At 40.5% G+C, this 24,182-nt stretch overlaps 1 long non-coding RNA gene across 1 annotated transcript in view; it reads right to left on the reverse strand.

Moving 5' to 3' along the window:
- Positions 1 to 9,509: 9,509 nt before the first annotated feature.
- The window catches only part of LOC109269007 (uncharacterized), a 50,500-nt gene continuing 35,827 nt past the window's right edge, over positions 9,510 to 24,182 (reverse strand). Inside the window, exon 4 of the long non-coding RNA XR_002080889.2 lies at positions 9,510 to 9,644. This is a non-coding gene — a long non-coding RNA (uncharacterized LOC109269007). The remainder of the gene's footprint in view (positions 9,645 to 24,182) is intronic.

Below are 24,182 nucleotides of genomic sequence, written 5' to 3' on the forward strand. Positions count from 1 at the left end.
AGCTGGACAAGGGGTCAGAGCATCATCTTTTAGGTTCAATCGAGTGTGTGCGAATAGTTGCACTCCTCTGATAAAACCTCCAAAGTGAATTCTTGTCTTCCCAAAACAACAAGCAAAACTAATTTTGGGGGCCTGCTGTTCCCAGGTCAATGAATGATACCACCACTTGCTTAAGACGGCTGAGGCTGAGGCTGAACTTATCCTTGACTGCTTTCTTTCCTCCCTTAATCCTTCAAATTCTGCCAGTCACAAAGTCAAAAATCACGCCCACTCACCGAATCTCTTCACCCTCTTCTCTCTTCTTTAAAGCCAATGCCACAGCTCTCAAGTCTCCAGCAAACTCCCCCCGTCCCCACCACCTGGATAACAGCCAAGTCCTATATACCCTTCAAAACTCAGCTCTCCACATGCCCTTCCCCAGAGCTTTCCCAGCCCCTCTCTGTACAGCCCCCGTACCCCTACTGAAGGCAGGTTAGAGATCAGCCCCTACCCCACCCCCATGCTTCCGTTATTTTTGCAGGTTTATCTCAACTTCAGAGTGCCTATAAATCTTTGTTGAATAAAGGATTTGTTTGGGGGGAAGGAAAAACGGGGGAAAGTAGAATTACTTTATTTGGGAAAATGAATTCACGACTTTCAGTCATTTGGTTCAGTCAAACCAAATGACTCTGGTTGTTTTCAAAATAAATTACTCTAATTTGCATAGAATGAGGCAGAATCGTGGGCAAAATGTTCCAGGATTCTTCATTTTTCATCAAAATTAGGCAACTTTCTAATAGAGACTCACTTTTACCTAAAAAAGCAAACTTCAATTTCCAATTTTATATATGAAGACATGGAGGTGAAGGCAGGCATGAAGTCACTAACCCCGGAGATCCTGACTCCTAGTCTGGTACAGAACATGGCCAGACCCAGCCAAAAAAGGGCTCTGGAAGGAATTCTCTTGGTTGCAGTTTCCCCATCCCCACACCCAAAGGATCTTATGCCCAGATTACCTGATATCTCCACAAACACGGGGCTGGAGACACGTGGATGGACACCCAACACCTAGAAAGGTGTGCCTTTCTCTATCTAAAACCTGCAAAGGTGGGGCTCCTGGGGGCTCAGTCGGTTGAGCATCCAACTCTTGATACCAACTCAGGTCAGGATGTCACAGTCGTGACATCCAGGCCCTCACTGGGCTCCATACTGGGCGTGGAGGCTGCTCCCTCTCTCGCTGCCCTTCCCACGTGCATGCGCTCGCTCTTTCTCAAAATCAATAAACATTAAAAAATTTTAAATGCAAAAGTATTACTCCATCATCAAATTCCTTCCTGATAACCTACCCTCCACATGTTGGAACTGCTTTACACGAACAGAATATTAATCTAAGAAGCCACCATTTCTTCCAGCGGCGTGGGGGGGGGGGAGGGGTGGGTAACAATTATTAAACATAAAATCAGTGTTCATGTGCAAGGGAAAAACAGTGGTTACTAGCCACTAAATTCCATGAAAGACAACTAATGATGATTTCTGTTTTGCAATTAGAATCCCAAAAAGTACTTGGCATAGAACATCAGTTTAATTGGTCTCACCAAAGTATGCCAAAGCAATAGATAACAATGAAATCAGCAATCTAGTCCAGTTTCTTGAATGGCCATCTTAAAGAGAATTTAAAATGTTGCGTGGTTAATCACCTTTTAATGGCTTTATTAAGGTATAATCTACAGGCCACGGAAGTCATCCATTTTAAGGGTACAGTTAGACACGCTTTGTAAATTTATTCAACTGCAGCGCAACTATCACCAAGAATAGTCCCACTGACACAACAGTTCGCTTGTACCTGTTTATGGCTAGTCTCGGCTCCCACCTCTGGCCCCAGACAACCACGGATCTGACCCATGGCTTTGCCTTTTCTGACATTTTCATATGAATGGTATCATACAATACACAGTTCTCGGTTTCTGATTTCATTCAGCTGCCACAATGTTTTTGAGGTTTATCCGTGTTGTAGCATCTATCAGTAGTATGAACTAGTGTTTCCTTCTTTTTCGTGGCTAAATAACACTCCACTGTATGACCATTTTCCTCATCTATTCACCAGTTGACAAACTGGATTGTTTTTAGTTTTTATCTATCGCAAATAATGCTGCTATGAACATCTACTTGGTTTTTGAATGGGCACAATTTTTATAACCTAATTGGGGTAGGACTCATATATAATAAATTGCACGTTTAAAATATGCAATTTGACGAGCTTTTACATATGTGCACACCCATGAAACTATCATGCATAATCAAGATAATGAATCTATAATCACCCCAATGCTTCACTGTACCCCTCCCTTGAGAATTCGTTTCTCCCTCCTCCCCTAAGCCATCCTCAGGCAACCAATGATCTGCTCTGTCACAATCAGTTAGTTTGTATTTTGTATAATTTCACCTAAATGGAATCAGACTATATTGGTACTCTGGGGCGGGGCGGGGGGGGGGGGGGGCGTGCCAGCTTTTTTCATGCAGTATAATCACTTTGAGATTCATACATGCTGTTGTATATATCAGCAGTCCATTGCTTTCCTTTACTGTGTAACAATTTACTTATCCACCCATCTGCTGATGGGCATTTACACAATTTCTAGTTTTTGACAACCATAGATAAAGCTGTTATGAACACTGTATATGAGTTTTTGTCTAGATATATGCTGTTACTTCTCCTGATGGCCTACCTAGGGATGGAATTGCTGGGTCATATGTTAAGTGTATGCTGAACTTTTTAACAAACGTTTTCCAACAATGGCTGTACCATTTTATATTCCCACTACCAATGTGTGAGTATTCTGGGGTTTTTTTGTGTTTGTTTGTTTTTACATCCTTGCCAACACATGGACTGTCAGTCTTTTTTAATTTTAGCCAGTAGAGTGGGTGCACAGCAGTATCTTACGGCTTGAATTTGCGTTTCCCTAATGATTAATGATGTTGAAAATCTTTTCATGTGTGCATTTACGTACCATTCATGTACCTTCTTTGGTAAAATGTCTATCCAAATCTTTTGCACATTTTTAAATTAGGTACTCTCTTATGGATTGAGTTTTAAGAGAGCTCTTCATATATTTTCAAGACACAAATCCTTTATCAGATTATCTGTTTTATAAATATTTTCTCCCAATATGTGGCCTGACTTTTCATTTTCTTAACAGTGGTGTCTTCTGAAAAGCAAACTGCAACTTTGATGAAGTCCAGTTTATCATTTTTTCTTTTATATACCTCATGCTTTTTATATCTTATTTGCTAAGTCTCTGTCTAACTCAAGACAAGAAAACCTCCTGCTATGTTTTCTTCTTTATATTTCCTATGATCCATTTCAAGTTTATTTTTGTGTGTGTTGTAAAGTAAAAATCAAGCACATTTTAGTTTACATGGGTATCCAATTGTGGCAGTACTGTTTCCTGAGAAGTACTGAATTACAGTACTGAATTACATCAGTACCTCTGTTGAAACGTAGTGGACCACACAGGAAATACAACTATTTCTAGACATTCTGTTCCACTGATCTATATGTCTATCCCTATGCATATACCACAGTCTTGGCTACTGTAGCTTTATGGTAGGTTGTGAAACCAGGTACTACACATCCCCCAACCTACTTCTTTTTTAAAGTCACTTTGATTATTCTAGATTCTCTGCATTTCCATACGAATTTTAGACTCTGTTTTCTCTATAGATACTTCTCTAAAAATCCTTTCTGAGATTTTGACAACATTGTTGAACCTATAGATTAATTTGGGGGAAACTGCCACATTAACTATATTAAGCCTTCCAACCTATAACCATGGCAATATATTCCTCCCTATTTGGGTATACTTACTACCTTTGATTAAACTTCTCTCATTGAATTCATTTATATGTATTTTGGTCTTTTTGATGCTATTATGAATGGATTTCTCTATTCCTGACATTTCATTTAAATGGAGCTATCTTCTTTCACTTAGTATGATGTTTTTAAGGTTCACCCACATTATAGCCTGTGTCAGTACACCATTCCTTTTTACTGCCTAATAGTATTCCACTATATGAATACACCACGTTTTAGTCATCCACTTACCAGCTGACAGACCTCAGTTTTCCAAGGGGTGGCGCTCCTCTTAGCAATTTGCTTGCACTTCTACGGTAGAATCTGCCTCTTCCATGAATGTGGCCCCTGTTGTCTTAGTTTTTTGTTTTGCTTTGTTTTGAAGTAATCTCTACGCCCAACGTGGGGCTCGAACTCACAACCCTGAGATCAAGAGTCGCACGCTCCACCGACTGAGCCAGCCAGGCACCCCTACTTACTTTTGAAATTCGTATTTCTGTTCTGTGGCCTGGTTCCCTCCAGGCTACCTCTGTGTCTTCATAGTGTCCTGGTCAGCCACAGGCCACGGTGATTTGGGGAGAGGCTGTGCCCAAATACATTGTACCTGTAAGGCATCCCCCCTCCACTGAGGAAGCTATATGTAGGTTGAAAAAGCATTCGAAGTTGTCTCCAGCTCTCAAGGAACTCCCTGACTTTCACTTTTTTGCTGGGCTGTCTTGAGTCTCTATCCCCTAAGGCATGCAAAGTTTAGCCCTCAGCCAAGACTGCGCGGAGAGCTGATGTCAGCCCTTCAATGGCTCTCTCCTTTCAGGGATCTCCCCGTTAAATTTCTGGCCGGTGGCTCCAACCCAAGACTGCAAAACCGAGGTAGCAAAGCTGTGGGTTCTCCCTGTCCATTATGAACTGAGTGTGCCACTTTTAACCAGCAAAGCTGTGGGTTTTTACCGCCAACCCCACCAAACTGCATCTATCACTTCTGGTAAGAAGTACCCGCTGGTAAAACTGCAGTTCTCACCAAGTGAGATAAGAGGCGGGGGAGGGGCCCCGGCAAGAAAGGCCACAGAACTCCCACTCGTCTTACCCGACGTTCCAGTGTGATCATTGTCTGCCTTTCCAGTCTCTCTCCAGTGCCAGAAATTACTGCTTTTGTCAATCTTGTCCAATTTTATACTTGTTTTATTAAGAAAGAACCACCCGATCTCTTTACATCATCATTAATGGGAGTGACCTTGGCTATCTATCCATTTTTAGTCTCTCAACCTCCCAGAACGTAAACCTCTTAAAAATATAGTATGACTATAATTCCACTTGGAGTATCAAATGCAGAACTGCTTTCCGAGTCTGACATAAAATTTATCATCATAGCCTGCGTCGTTTTCCATTTAAGAGCCCTGCCACACAGTGCCAGCAAACTAACGTTGTATTAAAAGTACTAGAACAGTCAGTTGTTCAGTAATTTTGAGTTCCTAGGGGATTAATTGATTGACTGCTTGGATCTCAGCCATGACTCTTAACCACAAAACTCTGATGGGCCCAAAGACGACGGATTTTGTGGTGTTATTAACAATGCCTGACAGGGGCAAAAAGCAAACTCTTGCAGGCTCCACTATTATTGTTATAAGTCGTCTCAATCCACATTTTGTTAACACATTTTCTCCCCAGTTATTCAGAAAACCCTCAAGCCTAACTTGCCTTTAGCACTGTGACTCGTGTGTATAGAATGCTTTGTAGCTGACACACGAAAACCTCATGCAGGAGGTGGAGCAAATCTCATCCTCATTTTATACCTGTTGGAAATGAAATACACAGGGATTAAGTATTCCACGTGGCAGGTGGATCAGATCTAAGATCCAGTTATTCTGGCGACATTTTGTCTTGTGACCTTGGGCATGTCTTTGCAGCCATCTCTTCCAACATTTTGGTACCTTCTTTAAAGGCAAGGAAAACAGATTACCCCCCCCCCCCCCAACCAAGCAATAGCCTTCTCAACACTTTCAGTTGAGAATAGGCTCAGCATTTATTTCCTTAAAAATTTTAATTATAGCTATGAGAATACAGACCCTGAGCAAGAAGAAATGAAGTCAAATTTGTAACAATTATAAAAGCAACCTTTAACACAATGCCAACCTCTACAGGCTCTCTCTCTCTCACTCTCTCTCTCTCTCTACCAAACACTGTTCTATGAAATCCTTCTGGGAGGGAAACAGTAACCCTACCCATACACACATACACAAGGTGGTGGTCTTAAATGCCACAAATCTGGTGGAGCATTTCCGAAGAGTACCTTGAAATCTCTCCTAATGCACACATTGGGAGAAATGAGGTAATTTATTTCATCTACAAAACCAAAATCCTGACTCCCTTTTGCCTCCACAGTTCCTCAGAAAAGGGTCTACACTCACCCTCTTCCAGACATTTCCTCCAGGCTCTCCCTCAAATCTGTTTCCCTCTGACTTCACTAAAACCTCCTCCTCTTGTCAAGGTCACTAACAACCTCCTCGTTGCTAAAGTCAAGGATCGATTTTCAGCTCGAGTCTTACCTAACCCATCAGGAGCATTTGACAATGCTGGTTATTCTTGCTTCCCGAGACACTTTCTCCCCTTGGTGACTTGAATATCCCAATGTTTACCTTCCCATCTCTTCCTCATGCTTCTTGTTCAGACTCCCGAGCTGACTGTTGCCGTGGTCCTTTGTTTGGGTCCTAGACCTCTCTGTTTCCTTTTTTTTTTTTTTTAACTAATGGAACAGCAGTACAAAGATCTGGCTTCTAGTCCTGGCTCTGCTGCTACACAGGCATGTGACCTTGTGCAAGTCCCTTAATTCCCCTGAAACTCACTTTATTAATTTCTAGGGTAGAGGAGGCAGGCTGAGAGGTCTCCAAGGTAAATTCCAGTCCTAAGACTCAACGGCCATATTTAAAAAGTACTAATTTCCAAAGAACTGACTTGATTATTACATAACATTTCTCAAAATTATAATGTTTCCCCTTATTAGATTTGACTTATTTTACTGCTTTTTATTCTTATCAAACTTAAACATGTATGTAGTTTATAGAGTCAAATACTCATCAAGGGCTTATGAAAAACGGCAGCCCGCCATCCTCACATCTGTCCCTCTTCGGAGGCACTTGTAAAGAAACTTTTGAACTTACAGAAAAGTTGAAAGTACTCGGGGAGTCATGTCTGAATACCTACTAAAGGCCTACTGCTGACATTTCACCATGCTTCCTCCACCTTTTTCTGTAATTCCTTTCTGCCAGACCATCCGAAAGGGGAAAACAGACGTAGGACATTTCACTCCTAAATACCTAAGTATGCATCTTCCAGAAATAAGAACACCTCCTATGTAACTCCAGCATCATTGCCACACCTGAGAAAACTAATTCAGTAACATCGTCCGATGGGCATCTTTGAGTGTGGATGATGCTACGGAATTACGGTCTGTTTCCTCTCCTCTTTTCCATCTGTGCTCACCGCCTCGGTGGCTTCAACTCTCCTTTGGGCTTTAAGTAATGATAATTGCTTATGATTTCCGATTTGCCTCTTCAGCCCCGACCTCTCATTGAACTCCAGGCTCTGCTTACCTGACCTCTCCACTTAGATGTCTACAGAGGCTTCCCAGAGTTAATGTGTCGCAAACTAAGCACCCCCTCCCCGTCAATCTGTTCCTCCCAATCTCAACCAAAGGCAACTCCACTCCATTCCTCAGCTGTTAAGGTGGAACAGCTTGACATATCTCTTTCTCTCTCTTTCCACATCCAAGTCCACAGTAATGGGTAATTAGTTAATTCCACCACTTCTCGTCACTTTCCTCGTTTATGGGCTCAGGCACCACCATCTCTCGCCTGGGTCACTGCGGTAGCCCTGAACCGGGGCTCTCTGCTTCCACTCTTGCGAACGCTCCCACCCTCACCCCCGAGCATTTTGTCAAAACAGCTTCCACAGAAAGATCCTGCCACTTCTCATCTCGAAACCCACCGACTGCTTTCCACCTTACTCGAAGCCAAAATCCTTGCAAGTGCTCGCCTGACGTGCCCACGCACTCCCTTTCATCTCCTCCTCACTCTCTCCAAGCCATCACCACGCCTCCTTCCCCCATGCCAACAAACAGGAGAGCTCCTGCCACGACGTCTTTGTGTTGCTATTCCTTCTGCCTGGAACGCTCTGCCCCAAATATCCGGAGGGTCTTTCGCTCACCTTCCTCAACTCTTTGCTCGAACATCACCCGTGCAGTGAGGCTTTCCTTGAAAGCACTTATGGCTCTCTAACAGATTATGTATTTTTTTCTTACTTACCTTAGTCTGTTTTTAGTCTCTATGAGAAAGTTAACTCCATGAAGGCAGGAAGTTTTATTTTGTTCCTGACTGTATCACCAGTGCCCGGACTACTGTCTGGCACGTGTAAGCACTAATAAATATCTGATAAATCAAAGAATCCTATTCTAAAAAGAATACAGATTTATATTCATTTATCCATGCACACACCAGAAGGTTCAAGCCTAAAGAATACCGCATAATGGATAACTAAGAATTGTTAACCATATACGATGACAGGCTAACTCTGCCCTTTGGAAATATAACGTAATCCACAAGTAATTTAGAATTTTCTAGCAATCAGTCACATAGAAAAGTAAAAGAAAACATTAAGTGGCTTACTTAACCCAACAGATCTAAACAACTATTATTCCAACATGTGGTTCATACAAAATTATTAATAAAATATTTCACAGCTTTTTTTTCAGACTAAGTCTTTGCAATGTGGTGTGTATTTTATGCATAACACATCTCCACTGGGGCTAGCCACATTTTAAATGTCAGTAGCTACGTGTGGCCAGTGGCTACCATATGGGACAGCACAGATATAGACCTAATTTAAATAACCCCATTGAAGAGGGGAACATCTTGTATATTTATTAATTGTTTTGAACTTCACATTCCAAAACAAGACCATGGTACAACCTCATGGTTTCCTAGTTTTGTTAAAACAGTTTCAAATGATATAACAAGAGGAATAACAGCTTTCATTCTGAGAAATAATTTATATCAAGATTACTGGCCCAACTCTTTAAATTTCATTCAGAGGTTTTGATTAGAAAGCATGCATGCTCTTCTTTCTTAGTCTCCTCAATTAAAAACGAAAGTTAAATACAGAGAGATTCTTGTCTACATTAGCAGGAAAAAACATTATTATTTTCAAATAGAAAGAGCTATTAAAATTCTACTTCCACAAAACAAACCAGTATTTATTTCAAGTTAACCAAAATACATTCCATGTTAAAAGACAATTTCTGTAAGGATATAACTGCATTTTTAAAATTCATTAACAGTTAACAGTCTTACTAATAATTTTGCATTTCTTAATATGAAAGTAAAATAAAGCACTAAGGAGAATGCTTTTAAATTTTTAATATATGCATTTAGGTCTTCAATATGTTTCTTAAAAGGTAAAGTATTATGCACGGAAAATGTTTTCACTAACTTTTTTTTATCATTAGGGGATTAACTTCTGGAAACCCATTATTTATAAATATTCACATATAGGAATTACAATAATTGCCATCATTATTCAACAACAAAATTTTAAAAACCCCATTAAAATGCATAATACTTTAAGCCTTTAAAGTTACAAAATTTTATTTTTTTTAAAGCAGTTAAACACAATACACAGCAGTATCTACTTACTCAGATGTCGATCATCTGAGGGTGTTATCGATCATCTCCCCTGAACTGGCAGGTTTGAGCTGAGATCATCCGTGAGTCAGAGAAACTCCAGAAGGTAAAATATCTTCTAACCTTCAAAGGCATTAATAAAATGCCTGTGTGAGGAAAATAAAAAATGGAGTTACAACCAAGAGAGAATTCTCGCGAGTGTCTTGTCTAGATAGAAAATAACTTGCTTCTTTTCTTTCTTTTCTCTTTAAGTGAGGGCTCAGAACACGTTAATTCATGGCCCTGGAATTCTGGGTGAGCAGAGAGAGCAATACTTTGCATTCTAACCACCCTCTGTTTTAAGAACTCTCTCTGGGGAGAAGCCTAACTCAGTTTAATAATGCATGCATCCTGGACTATCACCTGGTCACCCTTTTACCGGCCCGACCCTTCAACCAGTAGATCCTCATTCTATAATCATGGTGCAAAATTAAGACACTTCTGAGAGTGAAAAGAGGAACTTTGGAAATATTTATTTATTAACTAATAAATGGTCTTTATTATATTGGTTTATATTCTGAAAAAATAAAAATAATTTACATCCACTACATTAAAGCAAAAAAATTAAAGGCTTATTTACATTACATGAACGCTGAAAATACCACAGGCAGATTAATTATTCTTGGTACATATGCATGTACTTCAATCTGTTTACTTAATAGAGTCTATCTCTCATACCGTGTCACTGGTACTGTTGCTAAGAAAAAAGGCTGACATGGTATTCTTTTTCAATCGTTCACCGTTGCCAAAGTCTTTTTCAAAGTTTCATTTTATGTTAAATAATCTGAAATCACTGACATTGTCTGACTCTTCTGTGTTGATATTATTTTTAACAAGAAATGCTCTCTTCACAGCTGCTAATTCTGCTCAAAGAAAATTCTGCCAGAGGATATTCTCAATTCTGTACGTTTCACACCAAAACTGTTTAGTATTTAGGTCTAAAGATTTTCACAGATACTATCTTTTGGCCTAAACTGGTATCCCTTCTTGCACTCTTACCCCCTCCAGTCCATTCACCTTGACACACAGCCCCACAGGGGGTTTTCTTGCCCAATGCAAACCTCATCGTGTCACTTCCCGACTTAAAACTTTTCAATGGCTCCCACTGCTCCTTGGATATAATCCAAAACCTTAACAGGGAGACCTGGTCCTTTCCAACCTCTCAAATCCTCAAAGGCAGCAGGCCTTCCCTGCCCCAGGGCCTCTACCTGCTCTGTTCTTTTGGCTCAGAATGCTTTTCTCGGTTGTGGCCACGCTTCACGTCGCAGAGTCTCCTAATGCCCCCAACCTAAGTTACCCCATGGTATTCTCTCCCAAAAAGGACTCGTACTTTTCACTCCTGTTTGATTCACCCCTTCATCTTCAGTCTTTACCCAGCACCTGGCGCGGTCCTTGCCACCTTGTGAACCTTCACTAAGTATCTGGTGAACGAACGAATAAAAGACTGAGAAGGAGAAAGTAAGGAGACAAAGGACATTCTGGTTAGCTGAGTCAACTTGTTATCTATGGCCAAAACACCTCACAATCCTAAATCCAACTGTATCATCAATGGTCCCCTCTACAAGGGATGACTCCCTTCAACATATAAACAGTCTGTACTTTCTTCCAACCCGAAGGAAAGGGAGACAGAAAAAGACCTCTCTCTTGACCCCACATTCCAATGAATAAACTCCCATTTCTCCAATCCAATTTTATAGGAATACTCAAAAGAGCTGACTATATCTGCGGTCTCCAATTCTTTCCTCCCATCCTCACTTGAACCCATTCTAATCAGGCCTTTGTCCCCACTGCTGACCTAAAACTGCTCTTGTTAAAGCCACCAATGACTTCCATCTTGAACTATGTGAGGTCTGGGTATCTATCCAACCCTCTAACTATCCAACCATCTTGAACTAGCCAGGCACTGAGACAGGCATTTAAAAATGAATTATCCAGGGATGCCTGGGTGGCTCAGTCGGTTAAGCGTCCAACTTCAGCTCAGGTCATGATCTCACAGTTTGTGAGTTCGAGCCCCACACCGGACTCTGTGCTGACAGCTCAGAGTCTGGAGCCTGTTTCAGATTCTGTGTCTCCCTCTCTCTCTGCTCTTCCCCCCACTCATGCTCGCTGTCCTTCAAAAATAAACATTAAAAAATTTTTAAAAATAAAATAAAAATGAATTATCCATTTAAACTGTTCATCACAGCCACTCTATGAGGCAGGAAGTATTGTTATCTCCAGAGAGAGGTTAACTGAATTCATTTAAGGCTACTCAGGTCAGAAAAAAAAAAAAAACAAAAAAGGCAGTAGAGACCATTTTTATTACATCTACTAGTCAATTCTCAGCTTAATGGACCATCACCCCATGCCAAATCCCAGACGATCCACCCCACTGAGAATAATGCTCCTACAGGATTCCCCATCTCAGTAAATGATAATTCCATCTTCCAAGTCATCCCAGACTCTTCCCTTTCCCTCACACCACATACCCAATCCATCAGCAAATCCTGTTGGCTCAATCCTAAAAATATATCTGAATTCTAACTATTTCTCCCTACGTCCACCACCACAAGTGCTCTCTGAGCCTCCTTCACCTCCATCTGGATTACAGCAATAGCCTCCCAGCGGATTCTTCCCTTGCCTCGTTGCAGTTTTCAAAACAAAAGGCCAGAGTCCTACTGATTTTAAAAATTCAGGTAACATTTTCTGCTCAAAACCCACCAAATGCTTCCCTTCCCATTCACAGTAAAAGTCACCATAGTGGTCTACAAGGTCCTTAACTGGCCCCAGAAAACCTCTTGCTTCATCGCTACCAGTCTCTCCCTCACTCACCCCTGTCTTATCCTACAGCCTTCTCTGCTACTCCTCAAGGATGTGAACACACTCGTGCCAGGGTTTTTGCAGTAGACTGCTGTTCCCTCTCACCAGAATGTGCTTCTTCACAGACGTTTGCATGATACTGTCCATCACCTACTACAGACCCTTAATCCAAGTATCAACCTGTCAGGGAGGCCTTCTCTGGCCACTCTATTTCATGTAACACACCTCATCACCACCACTACAACTTTCTATCCACTTACCTTGATTTACTTTTATTTGTTTATACCCATTCATTCATTTATTCATTCGTATCACTCCCACTGGGCACCTCCCTCTCCTCTTTTTTTCACTTTCCCTTGTAGACTTTAAGCTTCTTGAAGGAAGAAACTTTTGTTGGGTCCAATACTATATCCCTCCAGTGGCAAGAAAATGCTTTGTCACCAATATATATTTACTGAATAAATAAATGGTTGAAAAATTAAGATTATGGGTAGGCAATCTACCTAAATCTCGAGACCTTACTGTTATTAACAGAAAGCTCTTGGAGAACACAGACCATGCAGTCACAATCAAAATTCTGCAGAGTAACTTGCACCGTATTAGTATCATTTCATCACTTATCATATTTTTCATTGAAATTTTAGTTTTCCCATATTATGAATGTTACTAACTTTAACAGTTAAGTGGAACATTTTAAAAGAAGACATCTGGATCTCAATTACCAATACCAAATTCCTTCAACTTGTACTGCAGCTATCCAACTGCATCCTCCTTTTGGGAGGCTTAAGTTTACCTGTTAACGTTTTGCCTGCGAGCGTTGTCTTGAAAGAGTTACTCTGGAGCTCCCGCTATTACGTTATTTGCTGCATTATCTGTAAGACCTTGTAGCTATGCGGAGGCCTAAACTGGATGATCGGAAGAACGGTGACTAAGAGTCTAGCTGTGGCTGCTTTCTTTCACAAGGTTCTTCCTTAAACTCCTCTGGTGTACCGACGAATTGCTGGAACACTTTCAGAGCCATTTCTCAGCCTGCAGCCAAATGATTTCGAGGTTCTTTTCATGAGTCTGCCTGCCTTCCTCCCACTGCCTGCACACATTTCCATCTCTAATCCCCAGACTCCAAGTCTAAGCCTAGTGTAGTTCTTAGTGGACGCTACATAAAGAATATTTTATCGATGCAGTACTTCTACGTGAACTCAATTTCACAGACAAAACTGGGGCAAGGTGGATTCTGATACTATTAGTCTACTTTTATACCCTGTTCAACCTTGTCTCATATTACCAAGGAATTCAAAACCATTTGCATTATTTCCTGAATGATCAAAACCGAAAATTTAATGAGAAACTATACACTTTCAATGTATGTTATTGCTGCTTTTCTTAAGTGTCAATGTAAAACAACACTGCTAAAATCAGAATAGATCCTAACACGCCTATGTATAGGTACATACATCTAAATGTGTGTAGTAAATGCGTATAGTACATAGACAGGCGTAGATAGGTGTATATATCTATATGGACAGTATATTATATGCATATTATATACACATAGATGTATACATCTATATGAACAGTATATTATATAGACACTATATAGTATACCATGATAACAATCTAGTATACAGTTTAGAAAAACTGCATATATGCGGCCATTATCAATAATATGAGAGAATGAAGAATATTTATTAAGTACCTACTGTATGCCAAGCATTTTATCCACATTATCACAAGTAATCCCTATGATAGCCTTGTATGGGAGGTATACAGCAGCAGACTTCAAAACCCCTCAAGATGCCTTCCTAAATCGCAGTACCACATCCTCTTACCTACCCAGGTGTGACTCAGTCTTAAGAAGCAGAAATTACTAGTTAAATTTGAGCAGGTAATAATTAACACCCATTTAAGACTGTTTTATCTGGCAAACACATAAAGATCAATCTCAAACCTACAGGACAGGCTATAATGTCTTAAAATTTTTTCAGTTAACTCACTCTGGAAGGCCCAAGGGATACAAGCATTCTTAAAAGAAACTGCACATTCTATAATGACCATACTGAAGGTTTTCATGATAAAGACAGATAGTTACTTGTACTTGACCCTCAAAGTATTTCAGGCAAAATTTGTTTCTTCCATGTCACATAAGTTGTGAAGTCTTAAATTACTTTCTGTCCTGGAAACATGTTAATGAGTGCAAGCTCCTTGGGGAAAAGACGACTCCACTTCTGTCCTTCATTCTGATGTGAACCAGACTTCTGAGTGGGCAGAAGAAATACAGACCCAGATCTTAAAATGCCATGAAAAATGCTGTGTGCTTCCTTCAACGCTTAAAAGCTTCACATTAATCTACAAAATAAAATATCTCCAGTGTAGGTATTTGTTAGAGGGCTTAAGACAGACAAAATAAAATCAGCACCAGGGCTCCTGGGTGGCTCAGCTGGTTGAGTGTCAGACTTCAGCTCAGGTCATGATCTCACAGTTTGTGAGTTCGAGCCCCACGTCAGGCTCTGCACTGACAGCTCAGAGCCTGAAAAGCCTGCTTCAGATTCTGTGTCTCCCTCTCATTCTGCCCCCACCCTGCTTGCTCTCTATCAAAAATAAATAATAAAGATTTAAAAAGTTAAAAAAAAATGAAATCAGTACCTCTACAAAGCCACACTGACAACACTTAATATTATAGAGAAATCTCTAACGGTCCTCCTGGCAATCATGATTTTCTAAGCTCCTTCCTTCAACAGAGTTTCAAAAGAACAGAGGTGCTAGATTCTGTGCTCTCAGAGCCCCTCTGCACCCCCAGCCCAGCGCCAGCGCACGCACCTCCTGAGCCACGGCTGCGTGGCCTCCTCAGCTCTGCTTTCTGGAACCTGATCCACGGGAACTGCACTCCTGGACCTTTTACGTAACTGTGGTTGAAGATATTTTTCACCAGGTTCTTTAAACAAGATTCACGTGATAAATTTCTGCTCGAGTTTAGTTCCAGGAAATGTTTGGTTTCTGCAGATGTTTGTAATGCTTCCGGTTGTCAGTACATGAAAATTATATAATTCTGTGTTTCTTTTTCTCACTTGAGCAAGTAGAAAACGTTAAAATCAAACAGATTGCCCAAATTTGCTCAACACTGACTGACACTTGGGAGTACTTAACCCTCAACTTCTTTTAGTTCAGGTTGGTTTTATTTTTTTAAAAGTTACCCTACCTTTTGGCCTAAAATGTGTATGGTGCAGTAAGTGTTTTCAGAAACAAGAAAAGCTGCAAAATGTAAAATGTAAAAGACGTACATAATGTTGACCTGCTTGTAAGTTCCAGACTAAGATGGAAAAACAAGAAAAACACAGGGATGTTTTTACAGTGAGAAGGTGTAAATGCCCAGAATAAATGCCCCAAAATAAATTCTCTGTTATCCAAACGACACAAAAGATTCCATAAAGAGACAAAACAGCACTCCACCTTCTTGGTTTAAACCCGGTTCACACCAGTTTGTGAACATCCAAATATGCTCTTGGTTCAAATTTCCCTAGCAATACTAGAAAGTCTGACATTTTTACAAATTACTGTAGTAAGAGAGATCTTCAAACATTACTCTGAAAATTAAAAATGTCTTAGAAGAACGAATTAAACTGGTTTTATGACAAGGATACATTCTAAGTCACTTCATTTGGAAAGCAGTCCAGATTACATGTCTGGATATGATAATCGTCATCAGCCCAGAATGGTTTTCAGCTCCTTCACTCCTTCTCAAAACTGATGTTCAGTGATAGGTGGCTCCTAATTTATTACTGTATTTATATTCTACCTCCTTTCACAACACATTTGAAACAGTCTATAAAAATGCAGACATTATAATAAAATCATAATTTATAAATATAAAAATTCAGACAAGAAAAAAATACCATGCAATTATATAGGCCTGAAAGTTATTTAAATTAAGCCGTAAATTTGGCCCCATACTGTCTGGTTGATAAAGCAAAACAGAAAAACGAATGAATTGCAAAATTCACACTGGCCATGATGGGATGTGGTCCAGAGGGACAGAATTTGTCTTAGTACGCAAAATCTGAGAAATATTTCTCTAGCATATTATCACATAAATAATACAGTGGGGTCTTCAATACTGGCCCTGATAGACATCCTGATTGGTTCATCCAGCAGTTTCTTATAGTATGTAACATACACAGCTCTCTGTATATAAATATAAAGCTCTCTGATAATATATAAATATAAAATATAAAAATATAAATATAAAATATAAAAATATAAAGCTCTCTGATAATCTGGATATCTATTCAGATGATAAAAAGTAAAACCTAAAAAGTATGTCCAACAGAGCTTTCTGTGATGTCTGAAAATGTTCTACATCTATACTGTCCAGTATGGTAGCCCACTTGGCACAGGTGGTTACTGCACCCTTGAAATGAGGCTAGGGCAACCAAGAAACTAAAATTTTAGTTACATTTAATTTTAATTTTAAGAGCCGTATTTGAAAAGCAAGCATCTACCCACTGGACTGCACATTTCTGAAACATTAGTTATCAAACATTTTTCAGTAGCGGAACCATTCTGGGGTTGGCAAACACAGATGGAGTCGAACACGTAAGAAAATAAAGATGCTATCTTATATGTATTTATTTTTATAAGTTCAAATTTACAGTATGAATTTATAGGCAACGCGAATATGAGCTTTCTAATCGGTGAAAATTAAAAATGGAAGGTTGTAAGCGAGAGCTAATAAACGTAGATCGGCCCCAGTAAACACTTTCTGTATTTCGTTCGGATGCGCTTTGCAGTGCCCACGTGGCACTCCTAACTGCACATTCTGAGCCACCCAATCAGCACAGGCCACACAGAGCAGCCATCTACTCAGAAAGCCTAAGAAGAAAACACAGCATGCCAGCAGGGCAGTTTCGCGTTATTTCTCTTCATGGGAGGAGTCTTCCCACGTGGCCAGCCCAGAACTCTGGATTCAGATGACAGCTCAGCGCAAGGAAATGAGAATCCCAGGGTGGGTGTAGAGTCACGCAGGCTTAGAAGTCTTACGTCACAAAGAGAAACCAGTATCTCACATGATGGTCCCAATCGCAGCTTCTAGGGACCCCACAAAGGACATACCCATGTCTGAACAGTGCTCCCAGGGAAGCTCAAAACTCCTGCTTCTAACCAAGAACTTAAGAGTTCATGTATAGTTCCTCCCAGTCCAAATACATTTACCAAGTAAAGGTCACTTTTATCATAAGCAACGTTGCCTAGTAACATAGTTGACTTTCCATTTTTATCAGGATTCAGAGGAACTAAGTAGAAAGTTCATCCGAGGTCAGATATGTACTTACAAAACGAGAAATGGTTTTGTTAATTCTTTACCTTCATGATTTAAAACTATATATGGGCGCCTGGGTGGCTCAGTCGGTTGAGCGTCTGACTTCACCGCAGGTCATGATCTCATGGTGGGTGGGTTCAAGCCCAATGTCGGGCTTTGAGCTGACAGCGCAGAGCCTGCTTCAGATTCTCTGTCTCCCTTGCCCCTCCCCTGCTCTCTATCAAAAAGAAACATTAAAAAAATTTTAAACTCTGTGTGTGTGTGTGTGTGTGTGTGTGTGTGTGTGTATAGGCACCTGGATGGCTTGGTTGGTTGGGCACCTGACTCTTGATTTCAGCTCAGGTCATGATCTCACAGTTCATGGGTTCAGGCCCACGTCAGGCTCTATGCTAGCAGTGTGGAGCCTGCTTGGGATTCTCTTTCTCCCCCATCTCTGCCCCTCCCCTGTTCACACTCTGTCATTCTCTCAAAATAATAAGTAAATAAACTTAAAAAAAGACTATATATGTATCCTAGCATATCAAAAATAGGAAAGAACATGATTAACTTCATCAAAATGCTACAGGAAAATCATACCTAATGATTAAATAATAGAAGTCTTTTCTTTAAAAGCCAGGAAATGAGACAGATGATGACAATCATTATTTCTATTCAATAATGTAGAGGTCCTAGTCAATGTAATAAAAAAAAATAGAGAGGCATGTGGCTGGCTCAGCCAGTAGAGCATGTGACTCTTGATCTCAGGATCATGAGTTCAAGCCCCACGTTAGGCACAGAGACTACTAAAATGGGGGAGGCAGGGCGCCTCGGTGGCTCAGCTGGTTAAGCGAATGACTCCTGATTTTGGCTCAGCTCATGTTCTCATGGTCGTGAGATTGAGCCCCGCGTGGGGCTCTACACTGAGCATGGACCTACTTGGGATTCTCTCTCTCCTTCTCTCAAAATAAATAAATAAACATTTTTAAAAATGGAAAAAATATAAATAAGATAAAAATTTATGTGAGTTGACAAAACTGTCCTTATCTCCCAAGTGTTAATTATTTACATAGATAATTATGAAGGAAAGCTATTAAAACTAATTTTAAAAAAGTTTATCAATGTTTCTGGAGAGAAGAATCAATATACAAAAGTTAATATAATTCCTACAAGCCAAAAAAGACCACTTTGTAATTTAAATAGGAAAAACTATCATTTAAAATGGTAACTACCAGGGCACCTGGGTAGCTCAGTCAGCTGAGCATCCAACTTTGGCTCAGGTCATGATCTCACAGGTCGTGAGATCTCACAGGTCGTGAGTTTGAGCCCCACATCAGGCTCTGTGCTGACAGTTCAGAGCTTGGAGCCTGCTTTGGATTCTGTGTCTCCCTCTCTTTCTCTGCACTTTTTCATTTGCACTCTATCTCTGCCTCTCCCTCTCAAAAATAAACATTAAAAAATTTTTTAATAAAATAAAATGGTAACTACTGCTATAAGCTTTCTAATAATCTAACAAAAAAACTTTAAGAGCTTTATGGAGAAAATTACAGAGTTGAGTAAACAGAGAAATATTTATGGGTGAAGATCTAATAAATATTCCTAAACTGAATTCAATAAAACTCTAATAAAACTTCCCACAGGGCTTTCATGGACCATGTTAAGTTGATCCTAAAATCCATAAGAAAAAAGAGCCAAGAAGAACAGCTTTGACAAATAATAATAAGAAAACAGGCAGGGAACTCGCCCTTCAAAATGTTAAGACTTACATAAAACTAAGGTAAGTAAAATGGTACAAATGAAAAGGCAACAGAGAACCCAGAAAAAAACCTCCCATATGTTTGGAAATCTGACATATAATAGCAGTGATACTGCAAATCAGTGGGGCAAGAATGGGTTATTGAACAGTGATGCTTGGACACAGGTCATCTGTAAGGAAATAAAACTAGATCCATGTTGCATACCACCGATAAACATGAAAATAAAACTTTGAAAACTTTTAGAAAAAAAACACCCGTGGGGTAATGCAAGATTTTAAAAATAAGATACAAAATGTTGGTAACTATTACTACGTTAAATTTTTTTTTAATTCTAAACAACAAAAGATTGTTTAAACAAAATGCAAATCCAAGCCATGGACTGGGAGAACGTAATGATAACCAACAAAGTGTTCATCTGCAGAAAACATAAAGGACTCTTAAAAACACAAAGCAAACACAAACAACTAAATTTTTTTAAAAATGGAACAAGGCACCTAGGTGGCTCAGTTGGGTGTCCGGCTCTTGATTTCATCTCAGGTCGTGGTCTCACGGTCGTGAGATTGAGCCCTGCTTAGGATTCTCTCTCTCCCTCGCTCTGTCCCTCGCAAACCTCTCTCTCAAAATACATAAATAATTTTTTTTTAATTTTTTTTAACGTTTATTAATTTTTGAGACAGAGAGAGACAGAGCATGAACAGGGGAGGGTCAGAGAGAGAGGGAGACACAGAATCTGAAACAGGCTCCAGGCTCTGAGCTGTCAGCACAGAGCCCGACGCGGGGCTCGAACTCACAGACCGCGAGATTGTGACCTGAGCCGAAGTTGGACGCTTAACCGACGGAGCCACCCAGGCGCCCCAATACATAAATAATTTTTTAAAAAATGGAAAAAAATTGTGAACAGCCAATTAACAGAAAAGAAAATCTAAATGGAAAATAAATATAAGGTGGGGTGCCTGGGTGGCTCAGCCGGTGAAGCATCTGACTTCGGCTCAGGTCTTGATCTCGGGAGCCTGTGACTTCAAGCCTCGCGTCGGGCTCTGTGCTGACAGCTCAGAGCCTGGAGCCTGCTTCAGATTCTGTCTCTGTGTCTCTGCCCCTCCCCTACTCGTGCTTGGTCTCTCTCACAAATATAAACAAAACATTAAAAAAAATTTTTTTAAGGAAAATAAATAGAAGACATCCAAACTCAGCACAGTGCAATGTAACACTACAGTAAGATACCATTTCACACCAGACTAGCAAAGTAGGACACAATAATGAAAGAAAAATTGAACTGATTCAACCACTTTGGAAAGCAACTGGCAAAGAATAAAGCAATCTGGCAAAAATAAAATGAAGCTGCCCATGCCCATAACCAAGAAATTCCCCTCCTGAATATGCACAGTAGAGACACTGGCACGTGTGCATCAGGAGGCATATAAGGAATGTGTGTTAGCACTGCTTGTAACAGCAAGATATTGGAAACAACTCAAACATGAATTAATGGGAGAATGGTAAGCATATGGTGATATCATCTTATTATGAAATACTGCATGTATGTAAAAGAATCCAAGACAGTCACATAATCAAACATGGGTAAATGTTCAAAAAAAACAAAAAAAACAACAACAACAAAAAAAAAACCACATTAGCTTCCACAAAGCAAAAAAAAAAAAAAAAAAAAAAAAAAAATCAACAGCATGAAAAGCAACCCACAGAATGGGAGAAAATACTGCATATATGTATCTGATAAGGGGTTATTATCCAAAATACATAAAGAACTTCCACACCCCAACAGCAAAATATCCAGTAACACTCGATTAAAAAACAGGCAAAGGACTTGAAGACATTCTTCCCCAAAGAAGACAGGTATATAAACAGATGCTCAACGTCCTTAATCATGAGGGAAATGTAAATCAAAACCACAATGAGGTACTACCTCACACCTGTCAGAATCGCTGTTAACAACAATAACAAAAACAGAACAGAACAAGTGCGGGCAAGTATGTGGAGAAAATGGAATCCTTGCGCACTGCCGGTGGAAACGTAACATGGTACAGCTTCTGTGGAAAACAGTATGTCGGCTCCTCAAAACATTATGAACAGAACTACCATCTGGCAATCTCCACCTCTGGATAGTTACTCAAAAAAAAATAAAAGGAGAATCTAGTAGAGATATCCGCACCCCCATGTCCGCTGCAGCTCTATCCGAGAGGTGGAATATCCACAATATCGAAGAGGTGGGAACAAACTAAACGTCCATCAGCGGACGAATGGATAAAGAAAAGGCGGCATATCCGTACAACGGAGTATTATTCGGCCATAAAAAGAAAGGAGTCCCGTCATATGTGACATGGACAAACCTTGAGGCCGTTCTGCTAAGTGAAACAAGCCAGTCACAGAAGGACAAATGCTGCATGATACCACTTGCATAAAAGTAGTCAAACTCACAGAAGCAGAAAGTAGACGGGTGGTTGCCAGGGGGCGGGGGGAGGGAGAAAAGGGGAATTGCTGTTCACTGAGTACACAGTTTCAGTCATACAAGATAAAGAAGTTCCAGGGCCCCACTGCACAACATGGTGCTTCCAGCTAACAGTAAGGCACTGTGCACTTAGAAATCCGTCAAGACAGAAGAGCTCACGTTAGAGCATTTTTGTCACGGTAAAAGAAATGTTAGATGAAAAAAGGTGCAGACAGTGACAATATAATACTTAAGAGTTTGAAATCCTATAAAATAGTGTTATATATATGCCACAGATATATACAACACTAGTAAAAGTGTAAAACGTGTTGAAATGTTGAACACTAAATTCAGGGTAGTGGCTTCTACTACAGACTACTACAGAATGGGATCTACATTCTACTACATTCTACTACAGAATGGGATCAAAAATGCTGAACAGAAGACTTCTACCTTGTCTAGGATGTTTTATTACTTAGGAAAAAAAAACTAAAGCAAATACTACAAACTGGAAGGTGACAGCTAGTCAATTTTTCTATATGCTTGAAATATTTTATTATAGAAATAGTTTTTTAAGAACCTAATCCTAACAACGTTTTCTTCCTTTCTATGAGTATGTTTCATCTCCTCCGATAACAAAAGGATAAGCCCATTATTACAGCAAAATTGCATTTGTGTGTGCGCATTCAGTCTCCTCAGAAAAGGGTCCACGGATTTCATCGGAAGGGCCTGTGACGTAAACAAACATGTTGAGAATCATAAACATAACTGACGATATTTGCCATTTTGCACCAGGCAACAACAATAACAAAAAAAACCCAGAACCAAATCTAAATGAAAGTAAGTCAACATATTTATAATCTTCTTCGTAGTTCTGATTTTCTGTTTATATGCTATTTCATTTTACATATTTTTGCCATAGAGATGCCTCAAACCCTCTCTAAAAAAAGGCAAGGTATTAATGAAAAAAAGAAAGAAACCTCCTTGAAAGAATCCTATCGAATGGATGTAGGTAAGCAAGCACGCAAGAGAACAGTCAGCAGGGACGGACGTAAACAATGACACAGCAGCTCTGGGATGAGAGGTCAAGACAAAATGTTTCCACTGCGAACTTTAACAGGAAAGGCTACAGAAGAGGGTCTCACCCTTTGGGACACAAAAACCAAACCCCTATGGAATATGACAGCAACAGGAGCAGGTCAGAATCTGGGAGTGGGAACCGTCTTATGTAGGAAATTCCCCCAGGTCATTCTTACACACTTTCTCCCCATCCTCCCACCAAAGCCTCCAATCCCTGCCCCAGCTGAGACCTCTTGGTTAGATGTACTCTTTCAATGTGTTAAACATGTAACAGTTTATTGAGCACCTAGTGTGGGTCACTGTCAGGAAGGGAATGTTTTTATACACTTGCACACTTACAGCTTTCTGGGCAAATTTTACTGAGACCTGGATTAAGGGACAAGCCTTAAAATTTAAAGGATGACTGAACAGATAGTAAGAGATGAATCTCCCTCGAGGAGTGTGTTCACTTTTCAGAGGGTGATGAGATTGGGACCGGAGAGATATTCCAGGGGTTATAAATTCAGTCTCCAGTCCTACGTTACTGCTGTTAACTAACGATCTGCCCCTGTCCCCTTGTCTACTTTCAGAATAGCATGAATAAATACAGACATTAGAAACTTACCGGTCACCAAGCATTAGGCTAGTTCCTAAGGACACCGCAGTGCCCCAGAGAAAGCTCCCGCCCTCATGGAGTTTGCAGTCAAGCACTCGGACACACAAGTCATCTTACCACGCAGTACGGCAAGCCCGTGACAGGCTACAGGGCGTTGTGAGAGGTTAGAGAGATGTGAACGGAGACCTGCAAGATGAGGAGTCAGCCAGACGCCTTCGTCTGAAAGGGAGAGAAAATCCCAAACCAACCAAGCCGTATTATCTGCACACAACAAGAAATCCCAAGGAAGTCTCAATCGTGCCAGCCAGGGCACAAGCTCCAGCTGTCTTCCTACTCCTCCGTCCTCGTGTGACAACTGGTGCTCACTCTGTGCCTGCAACATGGCTGGAGCACAGCCTACGGTGGGCAAGATCTTCCCAGAGGGGAAAAATTTTCCCAAAGCTCTTGTGGGCCAGAACCGGGTTCTGGGCTTACACCAACTAATCAGCTGGCAAGAATGGAAGCTTCTCGATGGCCAGAGGCTGGGGCCCAAGCCCACCTTCCCCAAAGCACGTGGACATGCAAAGATTTTCGAACAAAACTGAAGTTCCATTAGAAGAGAACAGAGCCGGGGCGCCTGGGTGGCTCGGTCGGTTAAGCGTCCGACTTCAGCTCAGGTCATGATCTTGTGGTTTGTGAGTTCAAACCCTG

The sequence above is a fragment of the Panthera pardus genome, unplaced genomic scaffold (genome assembly GCF_024362965.1).
Source record: "Panthera pardus isolate Hobbes unplaced genomic scaffold, ASM2436296v1 HiC_scaffold_8, whole genome shotgun sequence".
NCBI lineage: Eukaryota > Metazoa > Chordata > Mammalia > Carnivora > Felidae > Panthera > Panthera pardus.